Consider the following 18,797-nt stretch of genomic DNA (forward strand, 5'->3'; position numbering starts at 1 on the left):
AACCAACCATTTCAGTCACGGATGGAGGCTGTGAAGGTGACTTTCGTACTCCTTGCGAGCTCAGGAACTCATCCATACTCTTGGTTGGAAGTGACGACGTCCGGAACTCGTGAACCAAGAAACCCCGATGTGGTGCACAATGGCTTCGTCATGATCGCGGAGGTTTCGTTGAATTTTAAGGTTCTAGTGAGCCTTAGGACTGTTTCACGAAGCTTAGGGAAGGATTTTGAAAGGTTTTGGACGTCAGGAAGCTTAATTTTGGCTAGTTGCAGAGGTGGTCGGATTATCAAGATTTTTCCGGCGAGATTCCGTGAGTTTTAGGGCATAAAAGTGGTAAGGAAGTGTTCCTTTAGTCCTAAGCTTCATTTTGATATAAATTTCATGGATTTTGGTGCTAAATGAGTGAGAAATGATGGTTTGAAGGTTTCCCAGTTTCCAACGACGACGACGGAATCCGGTGACTCACCGGAAAAGAAGACAAATATTCTGTCAACTTTGACGGAATATTCCTAATGGCGTCAGGTATATTTGACGGTATATTCCATTAATTAAATGAATATTCCCTAACGGCGTTACAGATTCCGTCCACAGTGCCAGGCGAGGGGCCGTGCGTGTGGTTGTGCCTTGGCCGGCGCGTGAGTGATCGAAATTTTTTTTTTAAAATATGGGGATGTTCGTGGGGTTGAGTAGATCACGTTGGTATATTCAAACACCCCAATTGGGTAATGTATGAGAAGTTATTATCTAGTTTTGGTTATGTGCTTTAAAATAACGTTTATATAGTTGTTTCGCATATAGGTGAGACTTATCTTGAGGAAGAACGCAGTCAAGCGAGACTCGGGGGCTACGACCCTTCTATATATCAATTAGTGGGCTTTTGGTTTTCAGTATATATATATATATACACACACACACACTAGGTATTTTTCCCAGAAAACTTAATTAAATGGTTTGATATTTTGAAATACCATGTCAAATGCTCTCTATGTTAATTGTGCATTAGTATGGTTATATATATTGTTGCTCGATACTGCGGACGCTCAAGTAAGCTTCAGATGAGTATATTGATAGTAGTGATGGTAGTGAGTATAATAGTGATGAGATATATTTCGAGCTTATTATCCTGCACCCCGGTGTTAGTGCTCCGCCCGAGGACAGGACCTAGCCTTCACGTGATCGTTCACCCCCCGCACCACACGCTCAGCTTGGATCAAAAGCAGGTGCTAGCCTGTCGTACAGACCACTTTAGGTGGTTCCGACTCGTAGGTGACTTGCGATACTTTGCACAGCCTTTACGTGACCGTAGCACTTAAGCGTATTTATTTACACTCAGCCTGTCGTACAGACCACTTTAGGTGGTTCCGACTTGTGTGCAGAGAACTAGTTGATGAATTATAGATCCAGTCGTACAGGTCGCGTTAGGTGACTCCGGCTGGCATACCATTTCATATTGGTCAATTTCACCTGGCTTACTTATTTCTTGCTGAGATTTGACATGGTATATTTGTGGAATTGTTATTTCGAATTTGGTTTTGAGATATAAACTTGTATGCTATTTTCTGGGAATTATACAGGTTTTACAGCGAGGGGTTACTACTTTTGATAAGTGAAATGGTTTTAAAAAGCTTTGTTTTTGCCCACTCACACCTTCTGTTTTGCGCCCTTCCAGGTTCTAGTTAGGAGTGCTTGTTGGTGGCTTACGAGGAAGTCACGGCAGCTCTGACAGATTATCACTAATGTAGGACCACCTTTAGGTGTTGTATAATTAGTATTTGTCATGTTGGACTGCACTTAGGCTACCTATACTCTGATTGTGTGTATTCACACTTAAATCTTATTCACATTTCGTTTTATCAATGTCTTTCCGCACTATGCACATGGCTACGTCACCCTCACAAGACAGCCAGCATGCCTCGATCTAGGTCGGGGTGTGTCACTTATAAAGGAAATACATCCATTCTAATCATACTCTAATTCCAAAAAAAAAATGATAAAGCGTTCACCTCTACCTTTTAATATACCTAAATTTAATAGTTATCCATTTCAGTTCTATTATAAAAGCATGGGTCATCGTTTGGCATGTAGGATTGGCACCGTTTAATTTATTAATCTTGTGAGTGATGCACTTATCCCCATTTGCATCCACCCTATGTGGGGGATGCACATATCTCCATTTGTGAATAACGTATCTTGACCGAATAAGATCACGATCGAACCGTTCAATTTATTAATCTTTATTCAAATATCATTCCTACAAAAAATCATCCAAATTGGAGATCCTTTAATCATGAAAATGTTACTTGGTACATGAATTGTCAATTTGTTTTATAGATTTGAATGACTAAATCATCTCCAATTGAAATGAATTTTTTTAGGAACGATCTTCAAATAAAAATTAAGAAATTAAATAGTTCTGATTATAAAATTTGTACAATCAAAATACGTTATTTGAAATGGAGTAATGAGCTCATCTCCCAAAATGAAATTCAAGTATTATCCAAGATGGATTAATCATTCAAAAAGATAAGTTACACCTTTGAAATTAAACTTAGATACTCGTTCAAATTCAATGATAGACACCAAACGAGCAACGTCACCAAAGTCAATTGGGCTGCGTGGTCTCTCACTAAAACCCACCAAATCAACAGACGGTTCGGCCCATTGGGTTGACCCATTTGTACTTGGGCTATTGAACCCCCAATTTCAGTTATCATGATTACTTGTGTGTTAAACCAGTCGAAGAGGGTCAGAAAACAGAGAAGGTTAGAATCCGGAGCATCTTCGGTTCTTCCATTCGCCAGAAATTCACACTTTCTGCTTCAATCCTGGTTCTCTCTGCCTAATTGAATTGTTCATATCTACTAGTGTTTTGATTTATTAACTAATTGCTCACTTTTCTGGTTCAGCAAGGCCTTTTTTTACTAATTTGGGGTTTTTTACTTAATTATCATTTGAACTATTCGAAATTATTTATATTTACCATATTCTTGAAATAGATGCTACATTTATTATTAGAGAATTTTAACAAAAAGCTCATGATACTGTTCACTTTAACTAAAAACCACATTTTTACATTAAAAAGTCAATTCTAATACTATTCACTTTACCCTTTATTTTGTCCTTATCGTTAAAACTCAAAGTTTTCAAGTCATTTTTATTAGTTTTTCTTTTATTATAGTGACTTACAAATAACGATTGCTTATTGTCTTATTTTTTTCAAATGAATCAAAGCGAAAAATGGATTTACGAAAATAGAAAACGAAATATCAGACAAAATCCATTTATACATTATTAAGTTACTAAAGCATCAGAGTCGGATTACGTGATGACAATATTTTGATCTGATACAAATCTCCATCTTATGAGTTTCTGAAGCTAACAAGATACACAGAACCAGAACGGTACGGCTGTTAGGCAGCTTCGGCAAATCCAACTTGTAGGTCTCCGATGTCGAACACCGTGTGGTACGCCCCCATGAATACATCTCCGAGAATCCTGCAGGTGAAGGTAACGTTTGGCATGCTTGAAAGGCTATTGCACTCGACTATTGATCCTCCTGCTGGACTTGGGAGGCTCTCACAAAACTGTTACAATTGACACCGAAACCAAAACTCATTACAAGTTCTACAACTCGCAAATTTATTCCAAATTTTGGCTTCTTAGCAATTCATACCTCACTAATGTAGCTAAGTACTTTCTCTTTTGTTCCTTTCTGTTTCAGCTGATTCTGAGCCCAGACAACAGCCATCTCACAAGCTGTGCACAAAGCACTGTCGCCGACAGCTGATCCCTCCTTGCTTTCCTTCTCAACCACTGTTTCAATCCCGGTGCTGCCCAAAATTCAGTTTCACCATTAAAAGATGCATTAAAAGATGTATTGTTTCAATCCTGGTGCTGCCCAAAATCCGGATGAAGGGTTTCCTGTCAAAATCCTTCATCCAAACCCTGTTGATATAACAAGTTTCGGCTTTTCTGGTGCACTTAACCAAGAAAAAGCCTTTTCCCTAAAAATATGCTGTAAAAATTGCATAACATAGTTTTATGGTGCAAGTATGGCTGACGGATCAGAAGCTTATTGCAAAACATAGAAAACAAAGAGATAATTTGAACTATGAAGAGTATACTAACCTAACATACTGAGCCCCATTGAAAACACATAAACCAAGCTGCTTACAAACTTGGCCAGGATGTGCCTGCGGATTGAAGACTATGGCATGATCCTTAAATCCGACCTCTGGTAATCCTTAAACCTTATATCACAAGAAGGATAAAAAGCTTACCCCTGAGATCAGAAGATCCCATATCAGGTCTCCGTACTGAGACACGAATGCCTTACATTCTGCACTCACTACTCCTTCACTCCAATAGCATGTTTAAGTACTGTCACAACAGTCTGGAAAACAAAAGTAGCAAATATAAAATCAAGCCTCGACCATTTTCGAACATTAAACTATAGTAGACAAAGATGGAAGCACATACTGTTGGGCCGGTGAGCAAGGACGTTCCTGAATCCACAATAGCAGCACAACCCCCCTCACATACACCTAAAATCGGAAAACAAGAACAATCAACGACAAGAAAAATACCGTTAAGTTTCTCCTCTAAAACTAATAGATAGGAATTTTCTACAATCAAACAAGGTACAAAACACGGTGCTACTGACTACCGATTGTAAGATCACCCATTTCGAACTGAAAACGAAGATGTTTGCTTTTCAGATTTCTAACTATAAGAATATATAACAAAATAAGATGTACAGAGTTTAAAAACATAATTTTAGTCACCTGCCATTAACCCTTTTTAGTAACTGAAACATAGGTATGCTTCCCTTTGTAATGATTTGAGTCCACTCCATTGAAAACAAGTTCACCTCCTACATCTGAAGTTGTGTCTCGGTTAAGCCAGAACGAGAAGACATCATCGTTCAAAAGACCTTGTTCTGGCATGGTTTGCCGGTAATATTAAGATCAATCAACTATAATCAGCGCCACTGGAGATTTTCGAGAGAATAAAATCTACAAATTAAGATTTATTCTGAGGGAAAACATTAAATTACCACACTGGTGTAGCATTCCCAACAGAAATTTCTTGGAATCCAAGGCCAAGAAGTCCATCAAACTTTGCTATAACGAATGTGAGACTGCCTTCTTTTGTGGCCTCAATGAAATCCTGCATGTACAAAGTCAGTAAATAATGGTTACAATCATTGCAGCTTAGGCACGATAGAAACCGAATCTGAAAGTGAAAACCAAGAACAAAACAAAAGCAAAAACTCACTTTATTTTTTACAACAAGGTCTCCAACTTCAACATTATCTTGACTGAAGAAACCAGAAATTGATCCGCTTCCATATGTTATTGAAGCAGACGTCCCTGAACCACAAGGCAACCATTACAATCTGATCTTGCATTTCACAAAAGGAAACAACTTTAAACTGATACCATGCTTACCAATTGCGGTATGTGTGCTGGACTTGCTTGACTTGTACCGAGTGTGGAAATAGCACGCAAGCTGCACGAAATTATGAAACAATACGTGATTTTCTGCAAACTAAATTATGGAAAATGACAAGCTAAAAGTAAGCACAACTTACAGAGAAGTAACATTTTGAAGAAGGAACCCAAAGATTGGAGCTTCCAGTGTCAAATATGACAGTGAAGTTCTGAGGAGGTGAGCCAATTCCAATCACCCCATAGTGTTGAGCATCCAAGTAATTCTTCAGAGGTACGATATCTTCATCTGAACTACCCAAATCCCGAGGCTTTCCCTCCCTTGCAGTCCCAGCTTTGATGGTTTGAAGATCCAACGGTCGCTTCTTCAGACCAATTCTGACTAGGCCATTGGAGGAAGCAGGAAGAAGTGAAGAGATTAAGGCCCATAAGTAGAGAGCCACCAAGAGATGTTTGTGCCGCATGTCTACAGACTTCCTGTAGAAAAAAAAAATTACAAATTAGTAAGATGTTGCAGAAGGCCAAAATCAGTGCATCTTAATGAATCAATCACCATATCCATCAACACAGTTAGGATCATCAAGAGGCTCGTTTGAAACGGCCCGAAAGAGGCATTTTTCTTTTTGTCAGCCACGGAAGGGACGACCTCGTTGAGGTCGTCTTCCTCAGCACAGAGGCTGCACAGTAGCAAGCAACAAATCAAAGCAAACCCAGATGCAAAAAACAACAAATCAAACCCCTTTGATCATGCACACAGATAAAACCAACCAAACAATGATCAAAACATCAAAATTGAAAAGAAACAGCAATCAGCACAAAAACAGCAACAAAAAAAACCCAGAACTCGCAAGGATTAATATTCAGTATCTGCATTCCAGAATCTACTAGAAACTCACGGAAATTCTAATTCAAAAACTCTAAATCCTTATATTAGAAATTCACATAAACAAAAATAATCCTAACCAACAAATTACATAAAGTTTAGCAGGATGATGACAGTGTCCTCGATAGCGGTGAGGGTGACTATGGTGAATCGGTGATGGTCTGGGACCTGAGTTCTTCGATGTCGTCGAGTAGGTGATTCAGGTGTGGGAGAGACTCAGAGAACTGTGGCGTAGAGCTGGTCGCGACAACGGTGATGGCTGACGATGGTGAATCGGTGATGGTCTCGGTGTTGTCGTCGACTCAGTAAGCTTCGAACTTTTTGTCCCAGTCGGCGAGGACGCCGATCTCCTTCTTCGTGAGGCCGTCGAGTAGGTGATTCAGGAGTCGGGAGAGAGAGACTTGCTCGATTTCGAAATTTGAGAGAAGGGAGAGTCTCGGCTTGGGAATTCGAGAGCGGTGAGACCGAGAGAGTCGATATGTTTAATGTTTAGAAATGGAACGGTGGATATCCCATATGATGGAGAGTGGAAACGGTCCGGGCCGGGGGCCCTTTTTTCAGAGATAGAAGACCCGTCTCGCCCCCGCCAATTATATGGACTCGGCCCACCCCGCCCCATTTTGAGTTTACAAAATCTTTACCCGCCCCGTACCCACCTCGAATCGGGTGGACTCGTCTCGCCCTGCGAGTCGTAGACCCGTTTGCCCACCCCTTGGATCAAGTCCTGCAAAACTTGAAGTTACCGGAGGTTTTCCATTTAGTGGTTAACACGTGAAGATTCATTGGCAATTAAAACTTAGAGGTTTACTCTACGTTAAGAGGGCGCCTGAACCTTGACTCTGATACCATGTTGGATTTTTTTTTATCAGTGGGTCTATGGGACCCACTCTAACAACATCGATATTGTCCCTAACTTTACCACCTGCCGGATCCATCAGATGTGGGGTTTTATCACAAAATGCCTCGATATTAGTTAGTGTGGAGTAATCGTATTTAAACCCCATTATTTTCTTTTCACCTACCTATGTGGGATTCCAACAAAATACACTAGAAAACTTCGACGATGATTAGCATTGACAACTTCCGCTAGCTTCATGCTGCTTATAATTAAGTTTATGGCAATATCCATTAGTTTTGTACATAAATTAATTGATTTTGAAAACCAAGATAGAAGAATGAAAAAGATAGGCAGAATGGTAGTAAAAAATCTGTAACTTAAGATAACAGAAAATGCATAACAGAAACAGATACTACATTTATTATAGTGATTTACAAATAAGTACAAACACCATATAGTACATTAAGTAAAAGTAATGCAGGCATCCATGGTTTTCCTTTCTTATTAGGCCTTTCCATCTGGCTTCACAGTTTCTAATTCAAATTTCTTGTGCATTCTGTTTATGTAAGCAGCAGCTTTCTTGTCAATCCCGGGATCAGCCACGAACCGGCCTCTGTCCTCCTCCCTCTGCCGAACCCTCCTTGCACTCATGTAGGAATCCTCCATCATGTCGTCCCATCTGCAATCGCGTGGCCTCCCCCATTTGAACATGCTGAAGCATGAGAAGGAGGATTTCTTCTGCCTGTTGTCTGCCGTAACTCTTTTTCGACACGAAAAGATAATTAAACACAAAGGTTTAAGTGAGATGAAGAAAGTTCTTAATGCTCACTTTGGTTTGTTGTGACTATTAAGAAGGTGGTGTGTATTTATAGTAGGAGGTGATCCTAGTGGAGAATCTTGGAGGATTCAAACTGCAGCTAAGGAAGCAATTTTGGATGGTTGATAAGACCAGAGAAAAAAAAAGGTAGAAAGTACATTTACTGCGGTCCTCTATTTTCTCAATTGACCGAAACACGCATAGAATTATGGACTTTGATTGTCTGCCCTCTAATTGTGGTGCCTCCCGTACCCTTCTGTTTTGTATGGTCACGGTTAAGTCACGTCAATATTTTATATTATATTTTTATAAAAATAATAAAACAAAAAGAAATAGTAATATAAAATGTTGACGTGGCTTAACCGTGACCACACAAAACAAGAGGGCACGGGGAGGGCACCGAAATGGGAGGGCAGACAATCCAAGTCCTAGAATTATTATCTCTCATTTGACCAAAGCAGATGTTGCTAGAGCGGGATGTGCTAGCTTCCTCTATTGTAACTTTCATTTTCGAAGAATTGCCATGGAAACTGCAGATGTTGCTAGAGCCGGATGTGCTAGCTTCCTTATGCACTCAAGTTCCTCACAAGAAGAAAACAAAAAAGTACTACTATGAAAATTGCATTAAAATTTATAGATAAATCTTTTAGATAGTGATATTCCACCTAAAGTTCATTATTAACCTTTCCACTCTTTTCATCTTCCAAATCATTTAATTAGCAATGATGATCAGCCAAACCTGACCTGTTTTTTAGATGTGACCTACTTTTCTATGATAGATGTATAGTTTTATTTGATTAGCTTCGGATTAGCGCACATTTTACGACGTATTTTACGCAGGGCCAATCTAGAGATTTTTGTGGCCCGGGGCGACGCCAAAAAATGTGCCCTCACTTTATATAAGAAAAATATTTGTTTTCATATGTAAGATATCGATAAAATTATACTTAGAAAAGCACTTAAAACTTAATAATTTAGAAACACAGAAAAACTAATTTATTTTGTATCGTAAGAAGGAAACAAAAAAACTCTGGGTTTACAAGTAGATAGATATGAGTTTTGTTTTCCATCTGAACTTTTAAAGTGTTTTTGTCTAAATCATGAGGTGTTTTTTCTTATTTACTAACCTTGTGTAAGTTTCACTTTTATAAGATCCCTGGTGAGTACCTTTTGATGGTTCATATGCATCGAATAATTGATTGTCTAGGGTTAACCCTTCAAAGTTCCACATAGAATAAGAGCCTTCTTTACATTTTTAGAATAAGAGCCTTCTTTACATTTTTCAAAGCACATTCCAGACAACAATTTCAGATTCTTACACCATAAAATACAACTACACTGTGGAAAAAATATCTCACTTGCCATTTGAGGAATTTTAATTTCATATAGCCCTCTCCTTTAAGCTGTAACAAAAGATATTTGAAGAATTTCAGGGCAACGAGATGAATGTAAAAATGATTATCACCGTGTTTGAACTATCTACATGTCTTGATGAGTGATCACTATTAGGATGTTTAGACAAAAAAATTTGATGTAATTTTTGTTGGAACATCACCATGGAATTGAATAGGGCTTCTTATGATTGATAATTGTAAACTCACTTAAGGCAAACATCACGCTCTTAAGGGTTGCATGATTTTTCAAAAGTTTCTCACACAACTTAATGAGTCTTCCATGTTTATATTTGATCTAAACATCACAGACATGTTGCATATTAGATGTACATTATAACTTGAACACATCAAGTGGAATATGCATTACAAAAATCTAACATTTAAAGTTTGCATGTGTAATTCATAAATAATTTGTAGAACTACGTAGGATTGTCGATGGTGACGGCTAAACTCGAGTGCCTTTTACATTTGATTTTAAAAAACATTTGTTTTCTTATTGCCGATTTCAATCCTTGTTAATTTAGTTGTTTTTATTGTTTGTCTTTTACTTTAATTCACAATTACAAATCTTTTCTAAATATTGTGTTGAATAGTTAATTAACAGTTGGTTTAAATACAAGTTATTCATATCAATCCTTGTAGAAAATGATTTTAATTGAGCTTTCTTTACTATGATAACCTTGTTATTTTGTAAATATTTTAGGTTTTTGAGCTTTTTTATACTATGATAATCTTGTTCTCGGGTAGGTATTTTTAAATATTTTTTTACCTTAATTTCACAGGTAGTAAAAATTCTATGTAGTAGCACATGGGTAGTCTCCACATCAGATAATTAGTACTTACATGATGTGGTTCGTGAGTAGGTTATATATTACAAACATATATATTAATTAAATATTCATTGCACAACTACGGGCGATATCTCTTTCGTACAATACCGCATCAGTTATATTTTTTTTTATAGAAATAATAGCATTAATGAGTGAAATAGTTAATTTCTAAAAGAAAGAGAAATTGGTGGGAATCGAACTCATACTAGAGTATTGGTATGATTATTTTCCGTCATTACAATAAAGTGACATCTGCCAACATCAGTTATATTTGGTTCCGCTGATTATTTTTCATGACTACTTGTGCTTCTTATAACAATAACCAAAATAAACTCGGTTATATTTTCTCTCCGAAAGTGTTCTCATGATATTTGTTGATGCACAAAATCAGCGAAGACTTTGGTACAACAGAAAGTGTCAGGTTTTGTGACCTTCGCTTGGTTGCTTGGTTGCTTCAGTCACTAGTGAGGATAAGTACGTAAATGAATAGAGACAGAGAAGCAAACACAGGATGTACGTGGTTCACCCAGATTGGCTACGTCCACGGAGTAGAGGAGTTCTTATTAGTAGTGAAGGGCTTACACAAGTACAAAGGATCAAGCTCTCAATTTAGTGAGTTCTTGTGAATGATTTAACACAAAATGGCATTAGGCCATATTGTGGGGGAATGACCCCTATTTATAGAAAAACTTGTAGCTTTGTCACATTGACATGTGTCATGTTATGATTGGTTCTTGATGTTGACACGTGCTGCGCTCTGATTGGCTTCTAATCTTGACACGTGTCGAGTAGTGATTGGCCTCCTGGTCGGAGGGGAACTCTTCTGGGTCCTTGACAGTATAGCGTTGGCCGGTGTTCGGTAGTTTCGGGATTGGTCAAGTATGGTACAAACAGTGCTCCCCTAAGTTCCCGAGTGAGGGAAACTCCTCGGTTGGGGACTTGCAAGATCCAATCCCTTGAGTAATCACGAAACTTCTAAGTACCGAAGTGTGGTCTGATCTTCATCTGCCCTTCTCTGGAAATACCTTTCCTCCATCCGGGAATGGTGTACTTAGCTGATGTTGACGCACAAGGTAATGTATCAATTTCACTTGAAGCTTAGTTGTAGTTTCGGGCTTAGTCAAGTGTGATACAAACCCTATAGTAGGAGTCCCCCAAGTCGCCGAGCTAGGAGATCTGCCGAAAGAGGTGACAGACAAGGTAAGCAGTCAAACTTCCAAGTAAGCAACCCAGGATCAGAGGTTTGACGTCGGCTTCCGGTTGATTGTTCTCATTCTCCTTGTCTCTCATTCAACTGCCAGGATAAGGAGAAGCAAATGGATAAGAGATGATATGAGATACTTTTGCTTTTGAAGAAGTAACTTTCCACAGGCTTATTCTTGAACTGTGCTGGATGGTTTTCTGGTGCCCTTCAGAGTATAAGGCCGACTCAAAAATTTGAGGGTCAAAACAAGTCCATCAAATCTAGAGTACGTTCGACCTTGATGATATGGGATACTTTTGCTGTTGACGGAATAATGAATGTGGTATGGAAAGGTGTCGTGCTGTAGTGATCTGTTTCAGCTCACCGTTGAACCTTCTGCTTCAATCTTTTGCATGGCAGAAGTGGTGTGCAACCTTTGCATTTAAATGGTCCTTCAGAACATTCCTTCATAGTGACTCATCCACGCTTGGCAGCTTCAGTGTAAAGAGCCAATATCTGATCAACTGTCATGAGGTATTTGCCGGTGGAATTCGTGACCTTGACAGCAGTTGAGGATGAGTACTCGAGAGCAATGCTAAGTAAGCAACCAGGCAAAGGCTCCAGGCAGTCAGTTCCAAATTGGAGGTTTGATTTCAGGTTCCGACTGACTGCTCTCTTTCTCCTTGTCCTGCAGGTGTGGACAAGGACAAAGACAAAGACAGGGAGAAAGCATGATATGGGATACTCTTGCTTTCGACCCTGATGATATGAGATACTCTTGTTCTTGGTGTGGCTTATTTGCTGAGGTATTATCGGGGGGAAATAAAGCTGAGTATTTCGAGAGGTTATGTTGAGGGTGCCTTTTCGAATGTGAGAAAGGGTTGAGCATTTTTGCAGGTTTGCCTGTCCGTTGAGGAGGGAGGTCAATGTATATAGGGATTTCCCAATAACAAGTAGTAATGCTATTCCTTTACCCTTCTTGGTCACAGCAATGTAGTGGGAGCTGCCAGCTTCACGTGTTTTAATTTTGTCAGAGCACTTTGAAAAAGTGGTATGTGGTATCTGGAAAGCTGATATTACGTGTGGAGATTACAGACAAGCTTTATCTAAGGAAATCTGGCTCTCGAAGTTCTGAGAGTTGTGCCTCTTCGGTTTTCGAACAAGCAATCCCGTCGAGGATCTGACTCTCGAGATTCGGAAAGCGGTGCTACTCCGGTTTTTGAGAAAGTAATTATGTTGGGAGTCTTTTCTCGAATGTGAGTAAAGGTTGGTCGTTCTTGCCAACCTGTCTTGCCACAAAACACGGAGGTCGACACACATAGGGACTTTCCAGTTGTCAAGCAGTGGTGCTGTTCCTTTACCCTTATGGGTAATAGTAGGGTAGCTGGCACTTCGAAATTCTCGTGCCTAAACTTTGTCAGAGATCTTTGACAAAGTTATATGTGGTACCCGAGGAGTTGATGGTGCATATGGAGAGCGGTGATTGATCAGTAAGATTCACGTGCTTTCTGCTTCACCAGAAATCTTCGACAGATTGCCCGTAATTTCCGCAAAGCTGATTGTGCATGTGACAGGTGCTGACGAGGCTGCAAAAGCAGGTGCTTCTTCGATTTCTGAGATCGGCCCTCGTGGTCTCTGAGCAGCCCAGCTTTTGAGAAAGCAAACGCCTCTTCGATTTCTGAAGCTCCGTCGAGTGCATATTTTTATAGAGGCTGGCATTAAGTTCCACAGCACACTTGAATCTCTACCAGTAGAAGCTCATTTCTTGCACTTCTAAGATCTTGATTTGTCTGACCTCTTCCTTCTTCAACACATTTGAAAATGTCTGGACCCTCCGACCGTCGTTTTGACTTGAACCTTGGAGAAGAGACAGCCACGCCTTCTCCAGACAACATATGGCGCCCATCCTTCATATCCCCTACTGGTCCTCTTACCGTTGGGGATTCTGTGATGAAGAATGATATGACCGCTGCAGTGGTGGCCAGGAACCTTCTCACTCCCAAAGATAACAGACTACTTTCCAAACGGTCTGATGAGTTGGCTGTTAAGGACTCTCTGGCTCTTAGTGTTCAGTGTGCAGGTTCTGTGTCTAATATGGCCCAACGCCTATTTGCTAGAACCCGCCAAGTTGAATCATTGGCTGCTGAAGTGATGAGTCTCAAACAGGAGATTAGAGGGCTCAAGCATGAGAATAAGCAGTTGCACCGGCTCGCCCATGACTATGCTACAAACATGAAGAGGAAGCTTGACCAGATGAAGGAATCTGATGGTAAGGTTTTACTTGATCATCAGCGGTTTGTGGGTTTGTTCCAAAGGCATTTATTGCCTTCGTCCTCTGGGGCTGTACCTGGTAATGAAGCTTCAAATGATGAACCTCCAATGCCTCCTCCTTCTGGGGTTTTGTCAAGTACTGAGGCTCCGGATAACCACCCTCCGGTGCTTTCTCTTTCTGGGGCTCTACCGACTGCTGAGACTTCCCCTAAGCAACCTTTGTGAAGGCTCCCTTTTGTTTGTTTATTTTGACTCATGTATATGTACATATTTGTGGCTTATCGAAAATATTAATAAATAAGCTTTGCTTCATTTCAACATATTGTGTTAAATACACCAAAGCCTTTTTCATAAAGTTCTTTGAATTTTTTGCTTTTGTTGAAACCTGTATTGTTGAAGCTTTGTGAGTGGAGCATGTAGTTTGAGGTAGTGTTCCCTTAATTTCCCGAGTGAGGAAAACTTCTCGGTTGGAGACTTGAAAAATCCAAGTCACTGAGTGGTTGTGAGACTGCCGAGTATCAAGGTGCAGTAGCATATGGTGGGAGTCCCCCAAGTCTTCAGGCGAAGAGAGTTGCCGAATGAGGTGTCTAGCTAGTAGTCAATGTCATGAGTAGGAAAACTTCACTTGTTTCTTTTCGAAGTGGTAACCCAGGGCTCTTTCTTCATATATTGTTTTTTGTTATGAAGATGTGTTAGGCCCAAAGAAGTGGAGGCCTAGGAACTTTTTTTTTTTTAATTTTTTTTTTTTTTTTTTAATTTTTTTTTTTTTTTTTTTTTTTTTGGCGCTTGACACGGTCTTCATTTGCTTGTTTTGTAGTGACTGTGGAAGACGGATTGCTTTATGATTGAGAAGGGTTCTGGCATCGCTTGCTATGAATGTAAAAGAGTGAGGGCTGAGTTGGCTAAATTACCTCTTTATTAAATTCATTGCCAAATGGCCTTCATTACATAGGATGCCGAACGGCTATAACTCAACACTTGTACATCGTGAGTCTATTTGTAGTAGTACTTCAAGTGATCAGCGTTCCATGGATGGCCAAGGGTCTTGCCATCAGAGATTCTAAGTGTGTAAGAGCCAGGGCGACTGATGCCAATGACTTCATACGGTCCATCCCAGTTTGGACTAAGTGTGCCTTCACTCGGGACTCTGTCGCAGAGTAATCTTTTCTTTAAGACCCAGTCTCCTATTTTGAAAGAACGAGGCTTGACCCTAGAGTCATAATAGTTGGAGATGCGCTGCTTGTAGGCGACATTCCTCAAGTGAGCTTGGTTTCTGTGTTCCTCGACTAAATCCAAGTTGAGGGTGAGTTGTTTGTCATTTTCACTTTGAATGTAGTTCTGGACTCGGAATGTTGCTTGCTCGAGCTCAACAGGGACAACCGCCTCTGTGCCAAAGGCAAGTGAGAATGGAGTTTCTCCTGTTGAAGTCCGATATGAAGTGCGATATGACCAAAGAACTTGGGGTACAAATTCTGGCCAACATCCTTTAGCTTTGTCCAAGCTGGTTTTCAAAGTGCGCTTGATTATTTTGTTGATGGCTTCAACTTGTCCATTAGACTGGGGATGAGCTGGAGAGGCAAAGCATAAGTTGATGTTGAACTTAGAGCAGAACAACCTGAACTTCTTGTCGTCAAACTGTCGCCCATTGTCAGTGACTATCGCATTGGGAATGCCGAATCTACAAAGGATGTTCTTCCACACAAAGTCTTCTATCTTTGCCTCAGTAATGGTTGCCAATGGTTCTACTTCGGCCCACTTTGTGAAGTAGTCCACTGCAACGACTGCGTAACAGACTTTGCCCTTCCCTGCCGGCATTGGGCCGATCAAATCAAGTCCCCACTGGGCGAAGGGCCAAGGGCTGATCATAGGAGTAAGAGGCTCTGGAGGGGAATGAGGAATAGTTGCATATCGTTGACATTTGTCACATGAGCGGGATACTTTGATGGCATCCTGGTGGAGTGTTGGCCAGTAATATCCTTGGCGAAAAGTCTTGTGTGCTAGGGACCGAGATCCAGCATGATCTCCACAGACTCCCTCATGTATTTCCCGAAGGACGATTTCCGCCTCGGCAGGCGTAAGACATCTTAAGTATGGCAGGCTAAAACCTCGCTTATAGAGTTGATCATTGATGATCAGGTAGCGGGTAGACTTGTATCGAATTTGCTTAGCCTGGACTTTATCATTTGGGAGGGTGCCATGAGCAAGGAAATTATAGATCGGGGTGATCCAACTATCCCCCTGTTGTAAGTTGCATACTTCTGCGGCCATGGTGCTTGGTGTTGCTAACAGTTCGACATGAATTTTTCTTCCAATCTTGTCTTCCACAGCTGAGGCGAGGCGAGCCAGGGCGTCTGCATGACTGTTTGCCGCTCGAGGAACTTGGGTGATCTGGTAGTGGAAGTGCTTGAGCAAAAGTTGTGTTTGCGCAAGATATGCTGCCATGGAGCTGTCCTTAGCATCAAAGTTGTTGGTAACCTGGTTGACCACTAATTGGGAGTCACTGAAAATATCAATTTGTTTAACCCCGAGGTGTTTGGCCAAACGTAATCCTGCCAGAAGGGCTTCATACTCGGCCTCATTGTTTGATGCCTTGAATTTGAAACGAAGAGCATACTCCATTGCTACCTTGTCGGGCGTAGTCAAGACTAGTCCCGCTCCACAGCCCTGTTGGTTGGATGAGCCATCAACATACAGACTCCAAGCTGAGGTCGTTGATTCTACCTTCTGAGCTTCCGGGGGTAATGAAGCCACTGCTTCAGGTGTAGAATCAATGTCAACCGGATATGTGAAGTCGGCAATGAAATCTGCTACTGCTTGACCTTTTTCGGCTGGTTTTGGTTGGTAGGAGATGTCAAACTCACCCAATGCTATCGCCCATTTGATCATTCGCCCAGACGTGTCAGGACTCTGGAGTATCTGTCGAAGATGGTGATTGGTAAGCACGATGATGGCGTGTGCTTGGAAATAAGGGCGAAGTTTCCGAGCAGACATGACCAATGCTAGAGCTAATTTCTCAATGTTGGAGTATCGTGTCTCCGCATCTTGTAGGGCTTTGCTAGCGTAGTAGACAGGTCGCTCAATATTCCCATCCTTTCGAATGAGAACGGAACTTACGGCTGAAGCTGATACCGATAGGTAGATAATGAGAATGTCTCCTACCTCGGGCTTGGAGAGTAGAGGGGCTTTACTCATGTACTCCTTGAGGTTTTTGAATGCCTCGGCACATTCATCAGTCCATGTAATGTACTTCCTACTTCCCTTAAGTGCTTTAAAAAAGGGAGCACATTTGTCTGTGGCCTTAGAAATGAACCTGGTTAAGGCTGCCACCTTGCCAGTAAGGTTCTGGATGTCCTTTGAAGTTACAGGTTCCTTCATGTCGAGGATTGCTTTGATCTTCTCGGGATTAGCTTCAATGCCTCGTTGGCTAATCATGAAACCTAAGAATTTGCCAGAGCCTACGCCGAAGGCACATTTGTTGGGGTTTAACCTCATTCGATACCTCTTCAAAATAGTGAAAGTTTCAGATAGGTTGGTGATGTGTTGGTCAGCATGTTTGCTCTTGACTAACATATCATCAACGTAAACTTCCATGTTCTTCCCAATCTGCTCGGCGAACATTGAGTTGACTAGTCTCTGATAAGTCGCTCCTGCATTCTTTAGGCCGAAAGGCATGACTTTATAGCAGTATAGTCCTCTGTCGGTAGTGAAGGCTGTGTGTTCTTGATCCGAAGGGTTCATGAGGATTTGGTTGTATCCTGAGTAAGCATCCATGAAGCTCAGGAGTTCACACCCGGCCGTAGAGTCTATAAGTCTGTCAATAAGAGGAAGAGGGAAGCTATCTTTCGGACACCCTTTGTTTAGGTCGGTGTAGTCAACACACATTCTCCACAAGACCTTTTGAAGCAAAAGACTTTCTTTGGTCGGATTTTTCTTAACAAGGACCACATTTGCTACCCATGTCGGGTAATTGACTTCGCGGACAAAGCCTATGCCTTTGAGTTTTTCAACTTCTGCTTTCATTGCCTCGTATCGTTCAGCGTCATAAGATCTTCGCTTCTGTCTCACCGGCTTGATCTTGGGGTCAATACTTAAACGATGACAGATGACATCGGGAGAGATGCCTGGCATGTCCTCGTATGACCAGGCGAAGACTTCAGTGTTCTCTTTCAAAAAAGATATCAATGCTAACCGAATGGGTGGTGACAATGTGGTGCCAATCTTCACCATGCGATCTGGATAATCTCTTGAGATAGGTACCTTCTCCAACTCTTCAGCAGGTTGGGCTTGCTGGGTGAAAGAGTCATCTCAAGGATCATCGGGTTGATTGTTGCTATCAGGAAGATCCAAGTTCGCTTCATCTAGGCTGGTCTTTGTGACTTGGTCATGTACAGACAGGGTTTCCTTGGGTCCGGGCAAGTGTTGTTGCTTAACTGAAGTGTTGTAACATGATCGTGCACTAAGCTGATCTCCTCTGATGTAGCCGTTGCCATGGGGGGTTGGAAATTTCATCAACAGCATATGCGTGGATACCATAGCCTTGAGATCATTGATGCCTGTGCGCCCAAAGATGACATTGTATGCCGTTGGGCAGTCAACCACTAGGAAGTTAGTGGTAATGGTAGCCGTGTAAGGGCCTGTACCAATAGTAAAGGGTAAATGTATGCTCCCTAAGGGTTGCACGATATCACCGGAGAAGCTTATCAGAGGAGAAATCGAGCGATCGAGCAAGTGTTCAGCTACACTGAGCGCCCTGAAAGCTTCGGCAAACATGATATTGACCGAAGCCCCTGTGTCTACGAGGATTCGTCGAACATCAAAGTTGGCTATGTGAGCCTCCACGATCAATGGGTCGTTATGAGGGTAGATGATGCCTCTTTCTTCCTCAGGGTAGAAACATATCGGATCCCAGTTAGGTTTTTGATACTTCCCTCCCCTGATGTCTTCCACGTGAAACACTTGGTGACCAGTCCTCAGACTTCGTTCACTGTTTTTCATGGCCCTATTGGAAGATTCAGATATGGGTGTGCCGCCGCTTATGGAATATATGACATTCACCTGGCGTTGGTTACGGTTATCCCTTTGAGGGTGAAGAAGGAATTGATCAATTTTTCCTTCTCGTGCCAAAGCTTCA

The 18,797-nt window shown here is 41.2% G+C and overlaps 1 pseudogene; it reads right to left on the minus strand.

The window, feature by feature from the left end:
- Nucleotides 1-3,667: 3,667 nt before the first annotated feature.
- Nucleotides 3,668-6,784, minus strand: LOC103419430 (aspartic proteinase-like; annotated as a pseudogene).
- Between the last annotated feature and the right edge of the window lie 12,013 nt (nucleotides 6,785-18,797).

Source organism: Malus domestica, chromosome 04 (assembly GCF_042453785.1).
Source record: "Malus domestica chromosome 04, GDT2T_hap1".
NCBI lineage: Eukaryota > Viridiplantae > Streptophyta > Magnoliopsida > Rosales > Rosaceae > Malus > Malus domestica.